Raw genomic sequence first — 13,778 nt, 5'->3', positions numbered from 1 at the left:
ATCACTTCGTAGCCCTCAGAGCTAGACTGCTAAATACGCTCCCGCTTACCGAAAGCTTGCAGAAAACACATTTGCACGTTTATTTTTGTTGTTAAAATTGTACTGACAGCGGAAACAATGCCTCATTGAAACCGAGAGCATTGGGTGAAGAACGAGTTCGGCTGTTCATAACTTTGATTACATTACAACAGCCACAACAGACGGCCATCGAAAGCTTTTGAGCACGTAAAGCTTTAACTATTTATGGCTATACTACTGTACGTGTTAGGTAGGAACGCCTGGTTAATACACAAACAGCAGGTAGCAAGTCCGTTGATCCGTTAATCAACGATCCGTTAATCAACATATATATATACAGTATATAACGGTATATAGATCAATAATCTGTTAATAAATACATGGCAATCAGAGGTTACTTCTTCCTGTATGTAATCGGGTTAATTCCAATTTGCTAAAACAAATTACAGGTAGGTAGCGAGTTCGATTCCTAATGGAACACCCCTCACGGCAGTATAAGAATGAGTGATCAAACTGCACATGACTTGAATCCGATTTCAGCGTCTTGGCAGCTTTTGTACGTACAGCTGTACCAGAATCGCTGCAGCTGCCTGACTCAAAAGTGAACCTTTACAGAAGTCGATGAGATACCGTTGCGTTTTCTAAAATAAAAAAAATATAAAAAAAATCGTGGAGACGTGTAAGGATTGATATCACGTTTTATTTTTTTCAGAATTGCCTATTCAGTTGGGATACATCCCGTGTAACATTAACATTCATTGAGAATGGAAATGGTTCCTCTATGGGCGTATTGTGGAAAACAGCAACAGATGTGTTCAAGAGGAGATACTATATATTATACTTGTCTATTGTTTAGACTTAAAATTAATGCAGTGCAATAGATTGGAATCACAACGCCATATTTAATGAAGTTGCAATAGGTATTACTGGACTCACCGCGCTTATAGTTCTGGTTCCACTTTGTTAAAGTCGGTATCAAGCGAGTCCAGTTCCCTCCTGGACTGCCTAGACATACAGTCCAGCTTAGAGTTTAACCATGTGGTTGTAGAAGGCAGATAATAATCCGTTCCCCAACAAGACGTGATTGAAAACGACGTGAGACTTTAGTACCCCTGCCCATCTACACGTTTCTCTGGAAGCTGGGGCGTCACGCTTATTTTCGTATATAACCTGGATGAACTCATTACTTTCAATTTTGTCTCCACCGAGCCGATGAGAAATATCTCAAAATAACCGCGGTGAAAAAAAGAAGAAAAAAAAGAACAGTAAAAATATTTTCTGGGTTCTTGAAATGTCGGTTTTATGATTTTTATCCGAAGTTCCGAAAGAGATGAAGAAGTTAAAGTTCTTGGCTTTCGATGGCACTTTCAGTCTTCTGTGAAGCAAGGATGCTCACGGGACTTCCAGATAGCGCAGATGTAACAGGAAAGCAAGAGGAATGAATTGTTCCAGAAGCCCTCTGAAGAAAACGAGACGATTGTGGAGACTCGAAACAGAGGAAAGAAAGAAGATGTAAAAGGACATCAATGCAGGAGCGGAACAAGACGCAAACCGCAGACTAATCCGTTTACAGTCACAGATAAGACCGCAACCCCACAGCTTCACAAAACCGGTGCAAAGTACTGTAATCCTTCTCTCAAATACGCCCAGAGCCGTGCGAGCTGAGAGCACAGGCGCGGCTCGTCCCAGCAGCTTCGCTCTCTGAAAGCTAACGCGCGCGTTCCCCTTTTCAGCACCACGGACAGCGCCTGTGAACCGCTGTCGCTTACACAACAAGGCAAGGGGCTCGTCTCGTTAGAGACAACTGCAAGACTTGGTTTTGTCTCCTCAGACCAGTCCACGCAGGCTCTGTGGCGCTTGGCTTCTTCAAGGGACTAAAATTCAGGCGTCTTTTTTAATGAAAAGCTTCTTTTTTTTTCCGTGCCCGAAACATCATGAACAAGAAATAGATTCCCCCCCCCCCCCCGCCTCCCACCATTGAATACTGTCTCTGGAAAGAAAGAACGCCAAGGCCAGGGTGTTGCTCTCTGTAGTTTGGTTACTTGTCGCAATAAAAAGTCAACCTTCCTGAGCAAAATAATACGCACTTTATTTTCGGACAAAAAGCTCGAAACTTTGCAATAATAAATGTCAGACTCAATGTAAAAGAGGCATATTCATACGAATTTTGTAATGTGAACGCCAAACAGTCTGTTCAAACGTGCCTTATGCGTGAGATTCCTTAAATGCAACAAACCTTAGAATAGAAGCTAATACTTCAGTTTACCTATAGGGGCCACTGCCTTACTATATACCACAGGCTTCATCTGCTCCTCAAGCATAAATTAAACAGACTAAAGAAGAGGAAACATATAGAGAATAAAAATCCTAAATTAAAGGATATCTTATGAATTACAATACAGCTTGCAATAAACAGTCTTGGACCCTGACCCTGGTTGGATTAATTACCATGGACAGCAGAGGGTGTGAATTCACATGACTAACTCTTCCTAGCAAGTTAAAAAAAATCCCGTGATGAGTATTTGTAACAAATTCACGCATCGCTGGAACAATTATACCCCCCACTAATACAGCCTGATGGTGAGGATGGCTACTTTTGAAAGTAAAAAAAGCTCTTTTCTTGCTGTGAACTAAATGGAAAAAAAATGTAAGCGCACATGTGGGATTTCTAAATCAAACATTCTATTTGTGTATTTGTCTCCAGAATACAATGAGGAAAGAGAACTTACAAAGCGAATTTATCAAATATTTTGATGGTTTCTAGAGGAGTAGTGAGAAACTGTGACTACACACCTATCCCTTAACTGCGTGTGCAGAAGCAGCACATGACTTTAAATTGAAAATAAGCTCAACCTGGACTTTTACATAGGGACGCATTTTTATTATTCTGTTTAAAGTAGTTTATTTTCTGCATCATCCATCTACAGACAATTGTTTTACATCTTATAATTACATCTTGACACCAGCACACGGGAAGTTTTCCAGAGCTACTGTAAAAAAAAAACGGTTTTGTCAGCTACTAAAGAAAAAACAGACAAAATGACTGACAGTGCAATTTCATTCCTGACGAATAACTTTGACTCCAGCTCTTCCTAGTTAACATTGTTACATGACAACTGGCAGGGAATGTATTCCTGTGGACTGATTCTACCGTTGATCCAATCAATCAATTAGAAACTTCTTTCATTGTAAATGGAAAATGTTAAATTGTGCCAAGATTATAAAGGCAGACATGTTAGGGGATATACTTAACCCCCCATTTCCTTGAACCCACCTTTCCCACCATATTGATGTCCCAAACTTGACAGCAGTCATCGTATCCATATACTGTATATCTGTTTCACTCAACACAGTACACATTTTACGTAAAGTTTTCTGTTGTTTTCTTTCTGTATCAATTATTTCGATTACTGTCTAAAAATACTTTTAATTCCTGAATCAGGATGCATTGAAATCCTCTTTATTTAAAGTACTGACACTTTAACCTACAGTATATACTTAAAGACTACCAATACAGGCATTTTAAAGGAGCTAATTTTCCGCTTAGGTAAAATAACCCATAGCTTTTAAAGATCCCTGTAACATTCTAATTAAACAGTCACGGTTCAGAATCAGGAATTGATAAAATAATAGGGGCAGGTTTCGTGACCTCAGAAAAATGGATTTTACAGAACTGAGCAGTAGAGGGTTAATGGCTGTGCTATCTGTTTTATTTGGCTTCTATCAAGAAAAAAAATAATTGGCGGTATATTTATTTGTGGTTCTGTTGCACAGCAAGAAGGCAGGCATTTGGTTTGTTTAAGACTCAAACTTTATAATCATGAGGTGCACGTAGCAAAGAAAATCAATAAAATCCATTTCTGAGCTGAGGTGGCCCCACCAGCAGACTAATCACTGCTGTGCAGCTCAGGACTTTGGTCAAATGCTTCTAAGAAACATTAAGCCAGTTTAGAATGAGCTAACAGCAAAATTCTGAGACTGTTGTTCTTATACTGTACAAAAAGATAACGATAAACTGGGCAAACCCAAAGGAGAAGGTCACAAGGAATGAGATGTAAAAAAAAATCAATGCAGTCTGTGATTAAGTAATAAGATCAGACGGATTAAGAAGAAATGATTACTTCAATGTGCTGTGGGTTGAGGTGAAATAACCAAGGATTCAAGTGATGCAGAACTGATCAGTGAGAGGTGGTGTCAGTCACTTCTAGCCAACAGCCATAAAACACAGAGATGGCCTTGGTCTCTCTGCAGCTGGAAAGTCTGCCGCTTTTCGTACAGATTTCTTTTTTAATTGGACGAGCAGCACAGACATTTTTATATACCTTGTATGCTTAAACAATATGAAACGAAACGGTGGCGTGCCTTTATTATTAGAACTTCTTAACCTACAGTACTTTCATCTGTCAAAGCCCCCATACTTGATTTCACACTCATTAAAGCTCCAAAATAAGGAATACATGTATTTTTAGTGGACGCGTGTCAATTCATTGTGGGAATGGCTACATCTGAGGGAATGCCTATTTTGCAAAAATTAATTGTCAGCTGGAATATAACTTTTGACATAATTAAACTGCACATGTAATAGCACATCAAAAGGACACATCAGTCATTATATTTTCAGAGAACAATGGCTACTAGATATGAATGTAGGAGCAGACACAACTGGGAGAAGAACATTTGGCACTATTCAACCTGTTGGTAGCAAATTGTAACTCGGGGTCTCATTCAGCCAGTTCCTGAAAGATGTTAGTATACCGGCTTCAGCAGCATGGCTGGTCAGCTTGTTCCAGACTCCCACAACTCTTTGCATAAAGAAGTGCCTCCTGGTTTACGGTTTAGATGTACTTCTTCATAATTTCCACTTGTGTCCTCTGGTTTGTGTTTCACTGTTCATTCTAAAGAAGACAATCGGGGTAATGCTGGCAATGTCTTTGAGCATTTTGAATACCTAAATCAGGTGCCCTCATATTCTTCTCTGTCCTGTGTGTTACACAATTAATAATGCTTCTGACTTGCTTTTAAAATAGTGATTTTTGTTCACTGCTGTAGTGCCACATGACAGCATTTTGAAGTGAGAAATCACAATTAAAAAAGTGCTAGTTGTAAGATAAAAGTCCTTTGTAGTACCTTTGTCCTCAATTTGTTTCTTGTCTTCATTGCCCACCATACTGTAGGTCTTTATGACAGACTGAAATTCATAATTACTATGCTTAAAGATAGCAGTGGTAGTGGATATGAAATACATTTTTACAATGAAAAACATATTTACAGGCAGCTTGTCAGATTCCTAGGAGTGATTATAACTGGCTCAATATGCAGCTGATCAGGAAGTGCAGAGATTGTACTGCTGACACACGTTCAAAGTACTGCTGTGTGTTTTTTTTTTCCAAGTTTAAACATTAAAAACATGTTTTTTTTTTCATCAGACTTGCTTTCGGAATTAGTTGTGAATTGGCAGACACAAAGATGACCCTTTCTGAAGTGCTTAAGGTCACAGGGCCACTTCCCACTTCTGAACTGCTGCGTGTGAGACTAAATTGGAGAAAAAATATTTCTGCAGCATAACCCAGAGCTTTCCTCTGGCTGTACCAGCGAGACTGTCCCTCACCCGAAAAACCTGTTGCTTCAGTACCAGCTTTTAAAACAGTTTCAAAAGATGTCAGCAACGACGAAATAAATAATGTAGTTCAAAAATCCAATCTCTCTGAGAAAAACTGGGGACCACTGTGGAAGCAGTCAGCATAGATGTATGTAGCATCCTACTGAAACATTTATTTTTGTTGTTCACTGTCAAGATGATTAAACAAAACAGAAAGAGAATGAGGATGTATGAATTCCTTGTGATTTTTCATGAATTCCTTAGTAAAAAAAAAGGATACGAAAAGGATCACAGGGGATGTGGAGGAAGGAAAAATACTACCATAAAACTTTCCTTATTTGTGTTATCTGATTAAACCAGAAAGCAGGGTATACTATACCAATGTGATGGGAGCATCACAGGAAAAATGCAATGTTCTTTCTAAGATTATTCCACTTATGATAATGATTGCTGGCATAAATATTCTTTGCCAGTATGAGCAATTACTTTAAGGCTCTCTTACTGAAGGCAGTCCAGTGGTTTATTATGCCAATTCATGTCTGAAAACCAATCACCAAGCCATTAGACAGCTGGTAAAGCACTGTACATAGCTAGCAGTCATTGCGACAAATTCTAATATAATTAGCCAGTGGGAGCATCTACTTTTTGTGGTTTATCAGTAGCTTTGCAATTTCTCACATTAATAGAACAATGTTACATATGCCTAATTGTAACTATATTTTTGTTTTTGCATGAAACCCTTTCCTAAGCTTAGGTTTTGTGGTTAGTTTCCTGCATAGATGACTATCTTTTGCTGGCATGATAAATCAAAACCCAGAGCATAATTTTCCTAAGGATACCAGTTTTTTGTAAATGGTGCTATTTTTCCTTCTTTCTCTAGAACTGCCGCTCCATTTGGTAGCAACAATCAAGGTCTGGAGATACTGTAGGTCTTTTCTTTTTTTTAAAGATAATTATTTTCAAGGTTTGTTGTTCTTTCAGGCAAGGAAATACTGCTTTGAAAACAAATAAAGGACCTCCTGGAAATCTTTCATTTCCAGATTGATAAGAAACAAGCTTTAAAAAGCCAAAAAGGATCTTTCTGGAGAATCTTTAACTGCAAGGTGAAATCCAGTGTTTGTATTACCTTTTAAACATGACAAAACTTTTATGCACATCAGGATACTGGAAAAGGCAGCTCACCAATATGAATGAATAACCAATGGTGAGAAATTAAGTTGTTTTTCCTACTTCTTGAAAAAAAATAATTGACAGCTGAAGGCAGCTGTAATTGTGTGGGCAGATGACATATTTGTTGAGAAGGACACTTTTGTACTTTTTGCTCTACTTTCTCCTGTTACATTTTAGCTTCTCTCCAGTTCCCTAATCAGTGAGAATGGCAGAACGGCTGAACAGCCTGAGCACCGCTGTGCTTGTCTTATTGAGTCGCGGGCCGTCAGTCAAGTAGAAGGAGCCTCCTGTAGGACCCAGGGGCAAAGACTTAGAACCCCAAGGACCCTGGTGCCCTTCACAAGTCGAGGAAGCGCCTCGGCTCTGAAATAGCTGAATTGGAGTCCCTGTTCAAGCTCCGCTGTGTTCCCATGGATTAGAAATGCAGGAATAACTCCCTCTCGACTGGTTATTAGGAGCACTGCTGAGGCCCTGTGTTAACCTGGCCCCATGGGCTCTGACATTTCCAGCGTCTTGATCTAACTGCTCGCTCTGTAGAACCTTAAAAGTCCTCTAAAGGTTTCCAGAGGTGTGACTCACTTCCAGGCCCTCATTGCTCATCCTGCAGAATGTTCCCAACGGAGACCGTATGGGCACAAAGCTTTCCCGCAAAGATCAGTGCGGTAAAAAAAAAGTCCAGTGGGGAAGATAGGATATTGCTTTAAGAAGAGTCCTGACACAAAATCCAGATGATATGTCCAATCTTTTCAATTGGAACGAAAAGGAGTTGCATAAGAGGTTTCCTGTAGATATGATCTATAAGACTGGAAACATTTGGAAAACTGAAAACTAATTGTTTCTCCGGCAGACGTTTCTGTATCTAGTTCAAGTGGGTAGCTGCGTCAGCATGCGTAGGCTGCTAAGTACAAGTAAAGGTTTATTCCATGCTGAAAAGAGAATAAAAGAAACACAACGTTTTGTCTGTGGAGTCTTCTTCAGGTGTTTTTCTTCTCTTTTCAGCATGGAATAAAGCTTTACTTGTTTCGTTTTTGTATCTATAGCACCATGACTGACCTCAGTTTTTCTAACTTAATATAAAATTTGCATTTTCACTGCCTTAAGAAATGAAGTCGTATGGATACTCATGCACTTCTCAATACAACAGGTGAATTTTTTGAAACAGATCCACAGTGTTGAAATTCAGACTGAATAAAAGACTGTCTTTACTAAAATACCAAAGTTGTTTGGTGATCTATGAAAGCAGGGTGTTCGCCAGCATATAAGTGTTAGTTTCTAAGTGACAATAAGGGCTGAGATAACAGAATTCCAGATCAAACTGTTAGCTTAAAGAAGCAGACTTCATTTTATTGCATCTGTTTTAGATAATCAATTGAATAGAAATTTCTGCTTGAGCTGGAATTCCTATTCTTCTCGGCGCCCTGTGTAGAATTGAAGACACTTTAATTTTTTTTTCACACGCCTTTATGTTTTTAATGTCTCCAGCGAGTCGACCTTCTTTAAGTTCATGCGACCTTGATCTTCTGGGATCAAAACTTATTACTCAGTCAGGAAAAACAGCAGGAGCCAGAGCAGCTAGCTTTGAGAGAGGTAATGAGTATCTATTCTTTTTGGGATATATTTATATATTTGTGTTTAGTTCTTTTTACAAACATATGTGAAATGTGGTATGTAAAACACGTATTGCTTTGTAGTAGCATTACAGATGATCGGCTTAAGGTCCTTGCATTTTGAAATATATTAATGTATTGATTTAGCTTTGAAATGCTTTGGTAATAGCTTTAGTTATATTTTTTAATATAAGGCCATTAAACAACCCACAAATCATACAAAGGGTAACTAAATCAGTGGCCTGCAATTAACTGTGATAAATTTGTAGGGTTTGAACACCTCATCTACTCTGTAGGTTTTTCCCCTCTAGAACAGCACCTGACACAGCAGGACCAGCAAACAAACACAGGATGGATTGCGATGTCCAAAACAACAGACAGGGGTATTCATTATTCCCTGGGTTAGGGAGGCTGGGAGACAGAAGAAGAAATCTGGGCCCCTCCTCCACCTCCCCTGCTGCTATTACACCTTCTTCAACGGGCACTTGCACCCCGAAAGCCTTTTATTTCACACGCTTTATATCTCGTCTCGTTTCGGGAGAGGCGACTGAGGATTTCCACTGACATGATTAAAAGGACTTCTGTTTTTGTGCTGTAGAACTGCAGAACGATATTGCACAGGGAAGTTATTTCAATGAAAAGTGAGTGTGTTGTTGTGAGCAAATCACTGGTAAAACACTGTCACAATTTTGCAGTTTAATACACTATTTGCGGATGTGATTTTGCTTTAGGAAACTAAATGCAAATAAATTAGACCCTTTTCTGGTGCTGATCCACCAGGCTACAAGGAGACTGAGAAATGGTTTATCAGTTAAATGAGATTGTACTGGGATAATCTAATGTTATACCGGTATGCTGCTACTATTTAGTTATTCACAGGTAGAACTGTTGGAATTGCTCCAGTGAGGACCACGGAGACTTCCAGCATTTTTTAATTTTACATTTTGTTTTATTCTCAGCTTGCACCTCACCGGAACACTCATGGATTCCCCTGAAATTTGTTCATTGCTTATTTAATGAAGTGATTAAATTGGTTAAATTTTGGAGGACTTTGATTCATTTTAGAGGCACATTTTTTTGTGCTCCCTGTAGATCACCTTAGCGGTCCACATTTAAACAGTTTAAGCAATGCAGTACAGGAGTTTAGTTGTAATTAAGTTCTGCTTAGGGGCTGCTAAGACAAAACTAGAGGATTGGACAGTACATCTTTTATGCTTTCGCTGTGTCACTGCTGTACTAATGGCACACTCTTTGGGAAAAATGAAGGAGATGAATTAAGTAGTCTTTTATGTCCTATAGCAGCATTTAGCACAGTTTCTAGACCAGCCTTGGGCTCTAATGAGTCCAGAGTTTGAGGGAATGTATTAGTCATCCTTCCTATTGTTTTATTTATTTCTGGAACTTTTTCTGCAGGTCACTACTAACTGACAGTATGAAGGTCAGGGGAAAAAAAGGCTAAAAAAATTCAGCTAGGTTTGATTTTACGAACCTTTGACTGGTGTAAAACAGATTTTGGATGGAGGAACAATGAAGTTTACAGTGTCTTCTTCCTTTGGTTATTGTATCTTTTGAAACCCTAATATGTCTTTCCTCTGGTTGGGTATCATAGGAAACCATCATGTGATTGATAGCAGTTTTATTTTTCAAAGGACAACCAGCATGGTGTGTTCAATGTTTTCTCTGATTTATAAGAAGAAATAGTTTCCCCAAAACAAGGGAATGTCAACACCTGATAAGACATGATTTTAATTTTAAGATAGTACATAACATGATATACTGTACAGTATGCATTTTTTAGTGCTATTTAAATGCAGGTGTGCTTATGTTTGCTTTGATCTCTGAGAGGTACAGTAACTGTTTCTTACTATATCAGATTTAAAATTTGAAAAATGCACTCATAAGGCCTTTTAAAGCTGAGTACTGTATAGCAATGATTTTTGCAATGGAATCATCCCAGAGCTGAGTGACCCAATATATTCTGGGACTTAAAGGAATGTCCTGCATTAACAAGCTAAAGGAACAACACCATTTTACTCTTGAACAGGGAAGACTACAAGGGGATCCGATACAAGTATTCAAAATCCTCAAAAGCTTTAGAAAAGTCAACCCAGAGGCCAGGGCCGGCTCTGGGCACAGGTGAACTCGACGACTGCCTAGGTATTGTAAACCTAACTTGTAGCCTTGCAGACTGCAGTCTCTCTCCCAGTGACAGCAGCTGGAGCAGAGAGGAGTTTCTCAGAGCTCAAGTTGATTAAAACATACCTGAGGTCAGCCACCGTCTCAGTGGACTGGCCATCGTGAGCATTAATCACACAGTGGGTCGACTACTATTGCTTGGAAATGTAATAGGTGATTTTGCCTCTAGAAATCTAGGAGGATTGATTTATAGAACATTCTGAACTCATCTGCTCAGCCTTACCGATCCCACTTCCCTGTTATTGAGTGCACTTACGTTATTTCTTACTTAATTACATATTTATTTCTACAATTCCTTTGTTTATCGTAATTTTTTTATTAATGGCTTTATTTATCAATGTCAATGCTAAAATACATTATCCTTGTAAAATCCGTGCTTCTTGCTCGTGTTTGTAACGTATTTATTATGTGTTCTTCAAAGCTGGTTAATATGTTTTCTAATTACAGTATATAATTAATTTATTTAATTGGTCTAAATAGTAGAGTAGGGTAATGTTGGGAGCTAATAATGTTTGTGCAAATTGTCATCTGGACTGGCCCCTTTCCAAGCTCTTGTCTAGGGCACCCCAGAAAAACAGAGCCAGCCCTGCCAGGGGCAAACACTTGTGTGAATAAGAATCAACGTCACTCCCACATTATGTGTTAGGTCCTATGTAAATGCACAGCAGACAGAACTGCATCTTGCTTCAGAACAGAAGCAATTACTGCCCCGTGTAACTCTCAGTCTCTCAGTAGTGCTTGAATAATTTATATCCATAAACTGAGAAGAACTAGTTAGCCACCTCCATGCATCTTAGAAATGTTAATTAGCAGTGAGCAGTTTAATGGGAGAGCAATTGAAGATACAAATTTGGAGTCAACCCCGTTAGTTAAGGGGACAAAAGGCTCAGCACAAAATGAAGACATCAGAACAACACACACACTCCAACCTGCTATGCCCACCAGGTGGAATGAATGGAGGAGCTGTTGTAAGGGTGCTGATGTAGAGGAGAGAGAGACAAAATCTGGTTATGTTTTTTTGCCTTTATTTTTATCTAGGCAGGTGTGATAAAGGGCTCTGCCCTCTTCCTCCATGTTTCATTGTGCAAGCGCTTCAGCCAGCAAATAATCTGTTAACTGATATCTTTTAACTATACGCTGTATATGGTCTTTGACACAAAAGGAATGCTGATTTCTGGCTCTGGGTTGTTTTCCCAGCAGAAAGGGAGATGGGAACACACCCAGAGTACTACATTTGTCATGGTATGGGGTCATTTGTTCACATGAAAAAGAAACTTCAGGTCTCTAATGAAAATATGTTTTTTTCTTTGTTCCATTTCATGATATTGAAACATGATACCTAGCACTATCTCTAATCAGCTTCCAGTACCTCCTCAAGATACCTTTTCAGACAGAATTCTTAGGTCCCACAATTCATTGCAGTGTTCACTACAATTGCTGCGCATTTTGTTTTGCGTACTGCGTTATGCTGAAACCATCCGGGTGCTTTTGCACCATGCTGTTGTTTATAGTTAGCTATAACATTGAACTTGCTTCACCTGGAATAAAGATGCCAGCTAAGTAGAACATATTATTAATAATGACCCAGCCTGGTTTTGATTTAATGGTATAAAGCCTGTGAATTTTGCAGTATAGAAAGTGGACGTCACATTTTCTCTTTTCATGGTAAAGCTCTGTGATGTATAGTCAAGTACATTTATTTTGTGTCTGTATCTTGGAAGAACCTTTATTCCTAGGCATGTTGTCACCTGGCAACTTAATTTTTCTAGTTTATGTTTATTGGTGTAACGCAGGAATATCACACAATTTGTATATGAAATAAACAGATGACACAATTAACCAGACAAAGGGATGTTTTAGCTACTTTACCTCGTAAAAACGTGCCATTCCTTTTGCTATTTAAAGGCATGAGCAGTATTAGATAGGTATTGTTAAGAGGCGGAAATATTTCAGCCTCAAAGAAACAGGAATACATATGAAACAGGTAAGCGTTGTGTCTCTTTTCCTTTCAGCATTGAATAAACTCATGTCTCGTACCTGTATGTTCTTTAGGATGTGTAAGTGCACTAAGTCATTAAAAAAGAGAAGCTAGTGATTCAAATTATTTTTCTGTTTTAAGTTCTCACTATAAAGCATCCAGGCTCGGCTTTAATGCATTATCTTCTTGTGAATATATTACAGCCTGATGTGGTTTTCATATCAAATTGATTCTAAATGAGATTTTATGACCTGCCCCAAATTCAGCAGACGAAACTAAATTAATTAACTTTTATATTCATCGATGGCTGCAGAGTGTGTGCCATCACTAATCCATTAATTACAATTCATGGCAGGAAGGTGTAATTTTGTGATCGTGGCACGGCGTGGCAAGATTAGACAATCAAATAGCAGTTTGATACCCCTGTGGGTAATGATGAATTGTGTGTGTCCTGCTGCTCTTGTGTCAGAAGTGAAAAATGAAGAGATTGCACTGTGGAAGGAATATAGTGCAGTACAAATGTTTGGGATAAAGTTGTATGTAACACTTTGACAGCTTCTTTTTCAAAGGATTCCCGTAAATGTTGTTGATGAAGACAATGATAGTGATGACGACGATCATATTAGAGCAGGTTCTGTTTGAACAGAACACTTTGAAAATAGTTTTCCATCCCGGAAAAATCTCTGTGAACCATCACAGCTGGCTAAAAAGGGCAAAAATGACAGTGCAATGAAAAGACAAATCAATAGGGCTCTTTTCCATTTGGCTGTCAAATGTCAGTCAGTGAAAGGCAAATGATTGAAATTACACCGCTCTCTTCATTCTCTGCCCACTGTTGATATTTTAACACTAATGCCATCTGTGCTCTTTATTGGCCATTCATCAACATTCAAAACCAATTCAATGAAAAGACAATCACCACGGCCCCTCAGTCAGCTAGCTATAATTTGACACAGCTTGTACTGCGGGAGAATTACAGCAGGGCGGACTGCTTTCGAACAGAGAGAATGTCATTTGCCTTAGCAGCAGCTCAGTTCCTCCTGGAACAGACACCCGAGAGAAGTATAAGTACAATGCAAAGAAGTTGAGGATTTTGTTATTAGCAATAGAAGCAACGTTGACAACAATAGAAATGGTAACGTGAAGTAAACAAAATTTACTTTAAACGTCCATCCATTTTCTAACTGCTTTATCCAATCCAGGGTCATGG

The 13,778-nt window shown here is 38.8% G+C and overlaps 1 protein-coding gene across 8 annotated transcripts in view; it reads right to left on the bottom strand.

Annotated features, from left to right (window-relative positions):
• The window catches only part of vwc2l (von Willebrand factor C domain containing 2 like), a 30,869-nt gene extending 28,493 nt beyond the window's left edge, over positions 1–2,376 (bottom strand). For 5 of the 8 annotated variants that reach the window (XR_015926320.1, XR_015926321.1, XR_015926322.1 and 2 more), the window contains exon 1: positions 955–2,374. The gene's annotated coding sequence lies outside the window, so the exon portion shown is untranslated. Of the gene's footprint in view, positions 1–954 lie in introns of all 8 variants that reach the window. The other 3 variants (XR_015926323.1, XM_088605783.1, XM_088605784.1) reach the window with 3 other exon arrangements.
• Positions 2,377–13,778: the final 11,402 nt, after the last annotated feature.

This window comes from Lepisosteus platostomus, chromosome 14 (assembly GCF_059453375.1).
Source record: "Lepisosteus platostomus isolate fLepPlt1 chromosome 14, fLepPlt1.hap1, whole genome shotgun sequence".
NCBI classification, from domain to species: domain Eukaryota; kingdom Metazoa; phylum Chordata; class Actinopteri; order Semionotiformes; family Lepisosteidae; genus Lepisosteus; species Lepisosteus platostomus.
The sequence above is the reverse complement of the archived record's forward strand: the minus strand, read 5'-3'. Positions and strand labels throughout refer to the sequence as shown.